The sequence below is a fragment of the Onychostoma macrolepis genome, chromosome 09, assembly GCF_012432095.1.
Source record: "Onychostoma macrolepis isolate SWU-2019 chromosome 09, ASM1243209v1, whole genome shotgun sequence".
In the NCBI taxonomy this organism is placed as follows: Eukaryota; Metazoa; Chordata; class Actinopteri; order Cypriniformes; family Cyprinidae; genus Onychostoma; species Onychostoma macrolepis.
This window is the reverse complement of record NC_081163.1, coordinates 26,235,112-26,247,531: the sequence shown is the minus strand read 5'-3', so window position 1 is coordinate 26,247,531 and position 12,420 is coordinate 26,235,112. Positions and strand designations below refer to the sequence as shown.

The window sequence follows — 12,420 nt, the reverse complement described above, 5'->3', positions numbered from 1 at the left end:
CTATAATTTTTCCCACTGATTTTAAATGAATTAAATACGTTCAGCATTAGTTTTGTCTATACTTAACAAAATTATTGTTTAATTTTAAAATAAATAAATTGTCATTGTTAAAAACCCATTAAAATGTATGATCTTGTAAAATGCAGGTCTGCATATTTATCATAAAATCCCTGTGTGAAATGATAAACAAAATATCGAAAGAGAGATTCCCTTGAGAAATTAAATATAAAAAAATACAATGGTGCTTAAATGAGCAGATATATTTTAATATATTTCTGGCCATCCAGGAACGTCTCGTGTCATTTTTTCTTAAAGTTCAAGCATTAACGCAGAGAACAATAGCACATTTTCTTCCCAATCACTGCAGAACTGGGAGCCGGCAAATTGAAGCAGCAAAACAATAATTCCCTTGATTAGCCCCTTTCTGTGTGGGGTAAGTGAACTGTTTATACTATGGAGTACCTCAGAGAGAGCAGAGCAACCAAAACAGCCTCATTAGCCGCGCAGTAATTGGATAACTTCATTTCAGCAGGACAACCAGAACACGTCATGACAGCTTTCTGCAAAGTGCATGATTTTACCTTGCATATGACACAGGGCAAAGTAGCCTTCATGAAATCTTTTATTAATAATATTAAGTCACATTGTTATATTAAATACAATGTTTAATATATAATTTTTAATGTCATGAAATGTTCACTCATATATTTCAATTTGTTCATAGGTGAAATGTACCGGATCTGTTAAACATTATTTTTGGACTTAATACAATAAACAAATAATCTGTTACCAAAATGATTTTCAAGTTATTGAGATGATTATGCTTTTTTGTTTTGTTTATAACCCATAGAATCTTGGAATATTAAAAAGTGAAGCCTTTTTTGTTTTGCATATGGATTCATGCAACTGATACAAATTAAAGCTTTTGTTTTGTTTAATAACATAGAATCTTACAACTGTTTGAAAAATAACAAAAGTTCCATGTTTCCATTATTAAAATAAAATCTTCACTTTCTAATATGCAATGATTGTATAGGTTATCAACAAAACAAAACAAATATTCACTTTGTAGCAGTTCCAAGATTCAATACACCAGGAAAAACAAAACAAAATGTTCCTTTTCAAACAATTTTATGATTCTATCAAACAAAACAAAATGAAAGCTTAAATTTGTAGCAGTTCTGCGATTCCATATGCAAAACAAAATCTTCACTCTAATATTCCATGACTCTATAGATTATAAACAACACAAAACAGAAAACAAAATAAAACAAAAACTTCACTTTCTAATATTCCATGATTCTATTGATTATCAAAAAAAAAAAAAAAAAAAAAAGCTTCACTTTGTAACAGTTCCATGATTTTATATGCAAAGCTAAACAAATGATTCAGTTTCAGTTTTATGACTCTATAAACAAATTAAACTAAATGATAGCTTACATTTGTAACAGGTCCTTAATTCCATTTGCAAAACAAAACTTGTTTTAACAAAACAAACAAAACAAAACAAAACAAAACAAAACAAAACAAAACAAAGGCTTCACTTTCTAATATTCCATGACTACAGATTATCAACAAAAAAACAAACAAACAAACAAACGAAACAAAACTAAACTAAACTAAACAAAAACTTAACTTTCTAACATTCTATTATTCTATAGATTATCAGCAAAACAAAACAGAAAACAAAATAAAACGAAAACTTCACTTTCTAATATTCCATGATTCTATTGATTATCAAAAAAAGAAGAAAAAAAGAAAAATAGAAAAAAAAGCTTCACTTTGTAACAGTGCCATGATTTTATATGCAAAGCTAAACAAATGATTCAGTTTCAGTTTTATGACTCTATAAACAAATTAAATTAAATGATAGCTTACATTTGTAACAGGTCCTTAATTCCATTTGCAAAACAAAACTTTCTAACATTCTATCATGCTTCTAGATATTAACAAAACAAACAAAACCAAACAAAGGCTTCACTTTCTAATATTCCATGACTACAGATTATCAACAAAACAAAACAAAACAAAACAAAACAAAACAAAACAAAACAAAACAAAACAAAACAAAACAAAACAAAAACTTCACTTTCATTCCATTATTCTATAGATTATCAACAAAACAAAACAAAAACTTCACTTTCTAATATTCCATGATTCTATTGATTATCCAAAAAAACAACAACAACAACTAAAGCTTCACATTGTAACAGTTCCATGATTTTATATGCAAAGCTAAACAAATGATTCAGTTTCTGTTTTATGACTCTATAAACAAATTAAACTAAATGATTGCTTACATTTGTAACAGTTCCTTAATTCAGTATGCAAAACAAAACTAAAGCTCCACTTTCTAACATTCTATCATGCTTCTAGATATTAACAAAGCAAAAAACCCTTCACTTTGTAACAGTTCCACAAATCTATTGCGCAAAACAAAATATTTTGTTTGGTAACAGAGAATCATAAAACCATTTAAAAAATAATATTTTATTTTATTTTGAATCATGAAGTCATGGAACTGGTAGAGAGTGAAGCTTTTTTAAATTTTCATTTGGGACGGATAGAATGTAAAGCTTTTGTTTTGTTTTATTTTCATTGATGGAATTGTGTAATAATTTATCTAAGCAAAATCAGTTTTGTGTCATTGTTTAGGTAAGTGAATCATCAATATTTTCTAGCTCAAACTTGTTTGGCATCGTTAGAGTGACATGTAAGATAGATAGGTATGAATAATTGTCATGACGTATTGCATGCGGGGCCTGTGCTGTCATCGGCCGGCTCCAGAGAGGTGTCAGTTAAACGCCTTCAGGCCTATTGCAAAAAACACACATTCCGATCGTAGCCACTCATGTCCCCTGCTCGACGATTGGGCACCAGACATCTATGATTTATGAACGACAAAGTGTGCTTGCTTAATGAATATAGACTGTCTTCAGCTTGCAAGCACTAATACTTTACCTCATTTTTGGTATGCAAACGCATTGTTTGGACTGTAAAAGCTTAGCATGTGTATGCATGTATACAGCGTGTGTTTGTGTGGTTGTGTAATGATGAGTCTACTGTTTACGGCTTCACACAGCATGCGGGCTTTCCATGGAATTACTAAAAACTTCATGGCAGATCATGTGACCTCTTCTGAGTGTCATGAGTGGTCAGATTTGTGACTCGTTACCTCTGAGAAGACCTGTAAGGCGGGCGGCGATTGGTTCTTGTTCCGCACCAATCACAATTTTGCTTTTTATCTGTGTGCGTCTAGCAGCCCTACCATATAATAATGATGGTTGCACTGAATCAGACCTTAAGTGTCTCAGAGATTCATTATCTAATCACTGCCAGGACGACCCTCCACAATACACCCTGATTATGATCAGAGGACCCTACACTCGCTACACTGCCTTCACTTTCACACCAACATATATGCAGCAAACACGCAGCGCCACCGTTTGCCCTGTGTGTAAAGAGACCACCCCGGTATGAAGAGGGACAACAGCTACAGTGTTTTTTTCTCACCATGACTGTGTGAATATGAGTTTTTGTCTGAATTAATCTTGCCTAATAAATTGCATAATAATTATTAATGATAATTACTGCTTATTATTTCTTGCAATATGTGCCTTTGTAAAAAAGAAGTAGACTAGCAAAGTAGAGTATTTAACACAGACATTATTCAATTTAAAATAAATTACTTAAATTTGAACTTAATGTAATGTTTTCTGACACTTGTGTATTAATTGCTTTCATTGTATTATAATTAAAATTTATATTAAATGCAATTAGCTGAATTTTTGAGTGCTTTTTGACCTACTTAAGTAGGAAGTATTTCATAATTACTCCTAACAAGTATTTAAGATGAGCTAAAATATACTTTGTTGTCAAGTCTAAACTTTTCATATATGTGACCCTGGACCACAAAACCAGTCTTAAGTGTCAATTTTTCTAAATTGAGATTTATATATAATCGGAAAACTGAATAAATAAGCTTTCCATTGATGTATTGTTTGTTTGGATCGGACAATATTTGGCCGAGATACAACTATTTGAAAATCTGGAATCTGAGGGTGCAAAAAATCTAAATATTGAGAAAATCGCCTTTTAAGTTATCCAAATGAAGTTCTTAGCAATGCATATTACTAATCAAAAATGAAGTTTTGATATATTTACGGTAAGAAATTTACTAAATATCTTCATGGAACACGATCTTTACTTAATATCCTAATGATTTTTGGCATAAAAGAAAAATCTATAATTTTGACCCATACAGTGTATTTTTGCCTATTGCTACAAATATACCCCAGCGACTTAAGACTGGTTTTGTGGTCCAGGGTCACATATTTAAATATATTTGCAATTACACATTTGTAATGAAGTTGGAATTTAGGACTTTTAAAACATATCAATATTAAATGTGATGTTGAATAACAAACTACTGAAAAATTATAATCAAGTAGTTTACATGTGATTTAGTGTTAGTCAAAACATGAAAATAAGTGTACTGCTTTAAAATATGAAAAAAAGATTATTAAAGCATAATGATTTAAAATGTACTTAAGTAAAACTTTGAAATATCTTGCATTTAAAGGCTGATATTATCCAAAGAAATACAATCACATCAACAGTGATATTAAAACACATTTTAGGTTTAATATTAAGGAATGTTCATTGTGCACAAGTATACTCCAAATTATAATTTTTATATTAGTAAGTCTCGAGAGATATGTCAGTAAATATGTTAAGTTTAGATGAACTACTTGAAATATATTATGAAATATACTAAATATACTATGAAACTACTATTGAACTACCTATGAAATAAGTGTATTTAAAATACATGACTTTTTGACTATAGGGACTCCTTTTTTAAGGGAGGGTTTGTGTGTTTGTGAATGTTTTGACAGTGTTTGTGTGTGTGTATATCAGCTCTTGCACAGACGTCACTGTACTATATCTGACACTGGAGTAATTGTACGCTTGTAAGTGTTTGTTTGCAGGTATGTGTTTCAAGGAAGTGAAGGATGTAATCTATAAGTCTGAAGGGTGAGAGGGTTTATTGGAAAGATCATCCACACACACACACACACACACACACACACACACACACACACACACACGGTGCTCTAGAACTACAACCAGTCAATGCCCCAGCATGCACCACCCTCCCAGCATGCCTCAAATCACTGCTCTCTCATACCGTTCCAATCTGAAAAATATATGTATTCTTTCTTCTGTTTTTTTTTTTTTTATCTCGTTCCCCTCTCATCCCTCGTCCCCCTCCCCCTCCTCTCGCTGGCCCATTTCTCTTCTTTTTCTGTGGAAATTGAGAATGTTGGCAGGTCAGGGGGTTTGTGCTGCAGAAATCATTAGCAGAGAGATACTAACACAGCGGCTGAACCCAGGTCAGCGCTCCACGCTAATGAAAGTCTCTCCAGCAGCAGCTTTTCATCTGGAGTCAAACTCAAATCAGAGCTGCTTACATTCACAGACCGAACACTGAGGGTGACCCACAATCCCAAAGCAGGACATTAATCCAGGAAATGTTTAGAATGCATATCTATCTATCTATCTATCTATCTATCTATCTATCTATCTATCTATCTATCTATCTATCTATCTATCTATCTATCTATCTATCTATCTATCTATCTATCTGTCTGTCTGTCTGTCTGTCTGTCTGTCTGTCTGTCTGTCTGTCTGTCTGTCTGTCTGTCTGTCTGTCTGTCTGTCTGTCTGTCTGTCATTCTATCTATCGTTCTATCATTCTATTGTTCTATCGTTCTAAAGTTGTATCGTTGTATCATTCATTGTATCATTGTATCATTCTTTATTGCTAGATCTTTATCTATCTATCTATCTATCTATCTATCTATCTATCTATCTATCTATCTATCTATCTATCTATCTATCTATCTATCTATCTATCTATCTATCTATCTATCTATCTATCTGTCTGTCTGTCTGTCTGTCTGTCTGTCTGTCTGTCTGTCTGTCTGTCTGTCTGTCTGTCTGTATGTCTGTCTGTCTGTCTGTTGTTCTATCTATCGTTCTATCATTCTATTGTTCTATCGCTCTATCGTTCTAAAGTTGTAACGTTGTATCATTCATTGTATCATTGTATCATTCTTTATTGCTAGATCTTTATCTATCTATCTATCTATCTATCTATCTATCTATCTATCTATCTATCTATCTATCTATCTATCTATCTATCTATCTATCTATCTATCTATCTATCTGTCTATCTGTCTGTCTGTCTGTCTGTCTGTCTGTCTGTCTGTCATTCTATCTATCGTTCTATCATTCTATTGTTCTATCGTTCTAAAGTTGTATCGTTGTATCATTCATTGTATCATTGTATCATTCTTTATTGCTAGATCTTTATCTATCTATCTATCTATCTATCTATCTATCTATCTATCTATCTATCTATCTATCTATCTATCTATCTATCTATCTATCTATCTATCTATCTATCTATCTGTCTGTCTGTCTGTCTGTCTGTCTGTCTGTCTGTCTGTCTGTCTGCCGTTCTATCTATCGCTCTATCATTCTATTGTTCTATCGCTCTATCGTTCTAAAGTTGTCGTTGTATCATTCATTGTATCATTGTATCATTCTTTATTGCTAGATCTTTATCTATCTATCTATCTATCTATCTATCTATCTATCTATCTATCTATCTATCTATCTATCTATCTATCTATCTATCTATCTATCTATCTATCTATCTATCTGTCTATCTGTCTGTCTGTCTGTCTGTCTGTCTGTCTGCCGTTCTATCTATCGTTCTATCATTCTATTGTTCTATCGCTCTATCGTTCTAAAGTTGTGTCGTTGTATCATTCATTGTATCATTGTATCATTCTTTATTGCTAGATCTCTATCTATCTTTCTATCTTTCTATCATCTATCTATCTATCTATCTATCTATCTATCTATCTATCTATCTATCTATCTATCTATCTATCTATCTATCTATCTATCTATCTATCTATCTATCTATCTATCTATCTCTCTGTCTGTCTGTCTGTCTGTCTGTCTGTCTGTCTGTCTGTCTGTCTGTCTATCTATCTATCTATCTATCTATCAGATAAGGCTGGGTTTTTCAGATCAAACACATGTGTGAGGCTGCAGGAGAGAATGAAAACATTTGCTGGGTAATGAAGCAGCAGTGTGTGTGTGTTAGTGTGTGTGTGAGTCTTTTAAACACTGGGATAAAGCGGCCCGCCTCTGTTCTGTCGTGTGCCAGCCGGGCTGAGGCCAGCGTCTGCCGTGACCCTGGTTTGTAGGGGTTTTGTCGAGTGTGTGTGTGTGTGTTGTGGGGGGGCGGGGGCTGGTAATCCTGCTTTTCAACCGGCCTGTTCCAGCCTGGGCACACACAGCCTCTGACCACTCATTATCCTAACAAGAAGGGCCATTTCACCTGCGACTGGAGGCCTTGCACGCTCCTTGTTAGTGTAATCCCCCCTCTCTCTCTCTCTTTCTCTCACTCTCACACACACACACACACACGCACGCACGCACACACTCTGCCAGACCCGCTGCCATTCAGAACAAGCAGGTGGCCACTGACGCACATAATTGCTGACAATTTGAGGCAATGAATAAAAATGATCTACATTACTTCTTGCCGAATGTTGTGTGCACTTGGTGCCAAGTGAAATCTATGGAAGAGCCTCTTTAGATAGCACAGAAAAAGGCCCTATCAAAAGCGCTGCAGAGGAAAGGAGGAGGAGCGGTAATTAATTTCCTAAAGAGTGAAAGAGAGATTTGACACATTCAGAAGACTGCCGTCTCTGGGGGTGTCAGAGAGCAACCAAGAACAACATCTTTCAAACTGTTTCCTCCAGATTGGACCATATAGCTCGTATACAATCTGCCTTTTCTGTTTTCCACTTAACTTTAGTTTGCTTCAACTGTACTGGTTTGACATAAATATGCATAATGTACACATAAGAAAGAAAAAAAAAAGGCAAATTACACCTTTTTATTATCTAAGCTGTTTTTCCTAGAGAACAATTCAATAAAAAGCAGACCAAGCTAAAGTGGTCTGTTTCTTAGATTTTACTCCAAAGAAAAAGACCTTAGTATCTCACATATAACTTGTAGAATTTTAGCAATGTCTCAAACTATGCTTTAATTTGATGGCATAATATAATTTCATTATAAACTTCCCTCAATATAAAAAAAATCTCAATACAATTTCCCATCAATTTCTTCTGAGACCAAAATGATCTGAGCTTTAATGGCATCTTTGGTTCCTTGAAGAACTTCAACATTCATGGAATCTTTCCATTCCACAAAATAATCTTTATACTGGATAAAAGTTATACAGATTTTTAAAATCTGAAGAACCTTTAGATTTAAATGTTTTATAACACTAAGAAAATCAAGGTTCTTTTTAGAACTTTTCACTGAAAGGTTCTATGGGAAACCAAAAATGGTTCTTCCATGGCATCACTGTGAAAACCGCTTAGTAGAAGAGTATAATAGATGGGCATATTACCGATTGTATTTTCATATTCACTGTGCGTCTTTAACTGTATGTCAACAAGACTCATTTGTGTGTAATTATATTTTTAGTAGAAACATCAAATATGAGCTACATTATGTTTACAAACTATGAAAGTACAATTTCTCAGCAATAACAAAGAAATTAAGACTCTTTAAAATCGCATTGTTTCTTCAATATGATTAAAGGAAAGCAAGCTCAAACCTCTTGAGTTTGGTGCTGAGAAAAAGGCCCTGTTAAATGCACATGTGTCTCCTATATCAGAAAAGATCTCAAAAATGTCTTAAACAGTGCTCAGATTTGCCAATATACCAAAGTCTGTGATTTTATAATTTCAGTACGGATGCCATTGTTTGTAGTCATTTTATAGCTCTATTACTGTATATCAGCAACTGGCTCATTTTTATTTCTGCAAAGAAATTGCGAGGGGACAAGGTTACTTAAATGAAACACAGTGAGAAGTATGAAAAATCCTCTCTTTAGAGATTGTTTTACTCTTCATTCACAGCACATGATATAATATTTATATTCATCAGTCCAATGCATGTTTTAGCAGCAGTTAAGTCTGTTTGAGATGATGGAGAAGTGTGATTTGAGGTTGGAGGATATTATCTCCAGTGAGCCGTGATCAGATGCAGTAATGACTGAATTGAGTGTGATAATACGGCATTCACCAGGCCTAATTTCGGTACCTCCAATTACAGAACAATACATAACCTCTGCATTCACAGTCAAATTACTGCAGATCAGAGTGGGTCACGGCAGCCTGTCTGAGAACGAGAGGAAGAAAGCAAACAAAAAAGCCTGGATCTCCTTCATGACTTGTCAAACGCCGATCCAACAGGGTTTGCATGTGATCTAGCGCGTCAGTGCATGCATGTAAGCATGTTTGACCCCGGCAGACCCGTTAGTCTTTATTAACACCTGCCTAACGGAGCGCTACCGCTCGGTGACGGGCCCAACCTGGCACAAACTCAACCTGTGACATCGGCAGTTAGCAGCCTCCATTTCACACATGATTAATCTGAGCGAGAGAGAGAGAGAGAGAGAGAGAGAGAGAGGGGAGGAAAGGGTGGCCCGTGTTCGGTCCGCATGGCTAAAAGGTCTTTTGAATTCCTGCGGAGAGAGCCGCGGGCAGAGTGAATGTAACCGGTTGGGGGTCACTGAGTCTTTGTGTAATTGAGGCAGTGGCAGCCTCTCTATCCTCTCCTCCTTTCAAATGGAGCGAGGGATTGTGAAGTGTGGGGAAGAGTGCTTGGAGGAGGGGTCTTTTTTTGAATGTTTTTATGAAGGGGAGGTTAAGTTGACAAGAACAGAGTGAATGTGTTCTGCTTACTTCTGCAGCACGGCGTCATAACACTCTCTACATCTTTATTGAAGCAATAAACCATGAGAGGATGTGCGTTACAGTGATTTTACTTCAGGTGGCGTGCTTAGACATGGCGCAATGACTAAAACTCACTTAATCATTGTACAATCACATGGTAAAAACATAACTTGATCATTGCTTTTATTAAATGGTGACAAGAGCAATATGGCAAAATATACAAACATATCATTAATAAGCAGTGTTTCGTATTATCAAGATGCTATTATAGGTTTTAGGAATATTTTGAATTCGTTTTTATTTTCTATTTTTATTCAATTCTCACTATTAATTCTCACTATTCTCACTTTTAACTAGTTGCTTATAGTTGCTAGTTGGCTGTTTATTAGTACTTATAAAGCACATATTAATGCTTTATTCTGCATGATCATATTTTAGATCCTTTAATCCTACCCCATTCATATCAACTACTAACTGTTAATAAGCAGAAAATTAGTTTATCGAGGTAAAGGTTGTAGTTAATAGTTAGTTAATAGTGAGAATTGGAGAAGTGTGTCCATTTAGTTTTAGTTATTTTAATGCAAGTTAAACTAAATGAAAAAAATATATGTCTTGTTAACTAGCTGAAATAATATTTATGGTTTTGGTTTTAGTATATAATAACCTTGTTAATAAGTAAAATTTTGTTCAACATATATAATTCAAGAAATTAATTATAGGTGAGATCAGGAGTGTTGTAATATTTTAATTCTTTATTTTATATTTATTTTTACATTTTTTTTTTTTTTTTTACAAATTGTGTGTGAATTTATTGTGGTAATCAAATTAATTTATTCAAAATAATTATGAGAGCACCACCCCATCTTCATTTACTATGAAAAACAATTGGAAATAAATATAGAAATATATACTTTTTTATAATATATAATATATAATAATTATTGAAGGCAATTATTAATTAAAATACATAAGGAAAATAAAATATGTTTTTATTACTCTTACAATTGTGTCAAATTCCATCTTACATACATCTAGTCCTGTTTCAACCATCCCTCTCTGGTCAGTCATGATATTTCTAGATTTTCATGTCGATGAATATCTTGCATAGATGTTTAATATCAAATCAAACAATCTTCTGAGCCAGATGATACCACTTCTGTCATTTAACACCCATTAACTTGATCATAAATCAAATTATATATCTAAAATTGTACTTTTTTGAGCTGCAAGTCCTTTATAACAAATCATGAGCAATAGCTTAATGTTTCTGCCAAGTGGTTCATTAGTCTAACTTTAGACCATTTACACTTGCCAAGCAAAACAACATGTTTTGTTTTGACACAGAATTTATCTGAACACATTACAACTTAGAAATGGATTTTTTTTTAATAATACAAATTATGACAGACTCTGTCATTCTGCACTTCAACTAATCCTTTTAGCCTTAAGGTTTTACCCTACTTTTACTACGTTTACCCCACTGCATAACCACTGAAGCCTCAGCAATGTAGTTTGTCACACTAATCCTTTAGTGCAACATTGTAGTCTGATAAGTACACTTTTAACAAGAATAACAAGCGTTTGTGTTGTTTGCACAGGCTGTGTTTCTGCGGTCAAGCATCTGCTTTTCATTTTAAAGAAGTTTGTGTGTGTGTGTGTGTGTGTGTGTGTGTGTGCGTGTGCGTGTGTGTGTGAGAGAGAGAGAGAGTGTGTGTGTGCATGCCATCTCTGTCATACCTGTGCCGTGCGCACTGCAAGGGAGCCACATTGTTCAGTGCAACATCAGGATGTCGTGCATTTAGGAAATAATTACCCAGCATCCTGCTGTTTTGAAACTCTTTTTCATCTTCTCTAATGGCTTCTTCTTCATTGGTCTCTAATCCCAAACAGGACGTAACGTGCAGAAGGAAGACGCGGCCGCTGCTGTCCCCACTGGAGCAGAGAGGACGTGAGCCTTTGATGTTCCACTCAAAATTATTAATTCCCCGCATCAGGTTCTGTGTTTCATCTACATTTAAAGTCCAAATCTTGAGTTTGAGCAAAGCTTCTGCTATGCAAATCAGCGCCTAATGTGCATGCTGGGTTTGCTGGGGATGTTTAATGTATTTTTTTTTTTTTTTTGAGAAAATTAATGACATCTGCGTCAGTTGATATTGATCTAAAATCTAGATAGACGCTCCCCGCTGTGCGTCAGATGAGCTTCATGTCTTAGCGTGGCCTTCACATCACTAGGACAAAAGTTTGAGCACATGAAACTAAATCAAATGTTTGATCTTAAAATGAAGATCTATTAAAAGTTTATCAATAATAAATGTGTAGTTCAATGACAATTCTTTTATCATTTACTCATCCTCACATTGTTCAAACCCCCATTACTGACTTTCCTGTGTGGAACCCAAATTGAGATGTTGCTGCTCTTTTCCATAAAATATTAAGTTAGCCCTTGCATGTCATTTTTTTAGTTTTTTAACTAACAATATTCCCTTTTGAAGCTCTCAAATCTCATCACTGACATTAAGCCTGGGCAGATGCGTCATGAATCTCCAGGTTTGAATATGAATGAGATTTGAGCTACAGTGGAGAC

At 34.4% G+C, this 12,420-nt stretch overlaps 1 long non-coding RNA gene across 1 annotated transcript in view; it reads left to right on the top strand.

Annotated features, from left to right (window-relative positions):
* LOC131547391 (uncharacterized) overlaps window positions 1–12,074 on the top strand; it is a 32,434-nt gene extending 20,360 nt beyond the window's left edge. Inside the window, exon 3 of the long non-coding RNA XR_009272920.1 lies at window positions 11,727–12,074. This is a non-coding gene — a long non-coding RNA (uncharacterized LOC131547391). The remainder of the gene's footprint in view (window positions 1–11,726) is intronic.
* Window positions 12,075–12,420: the final 346 nt, after the last annotated feature.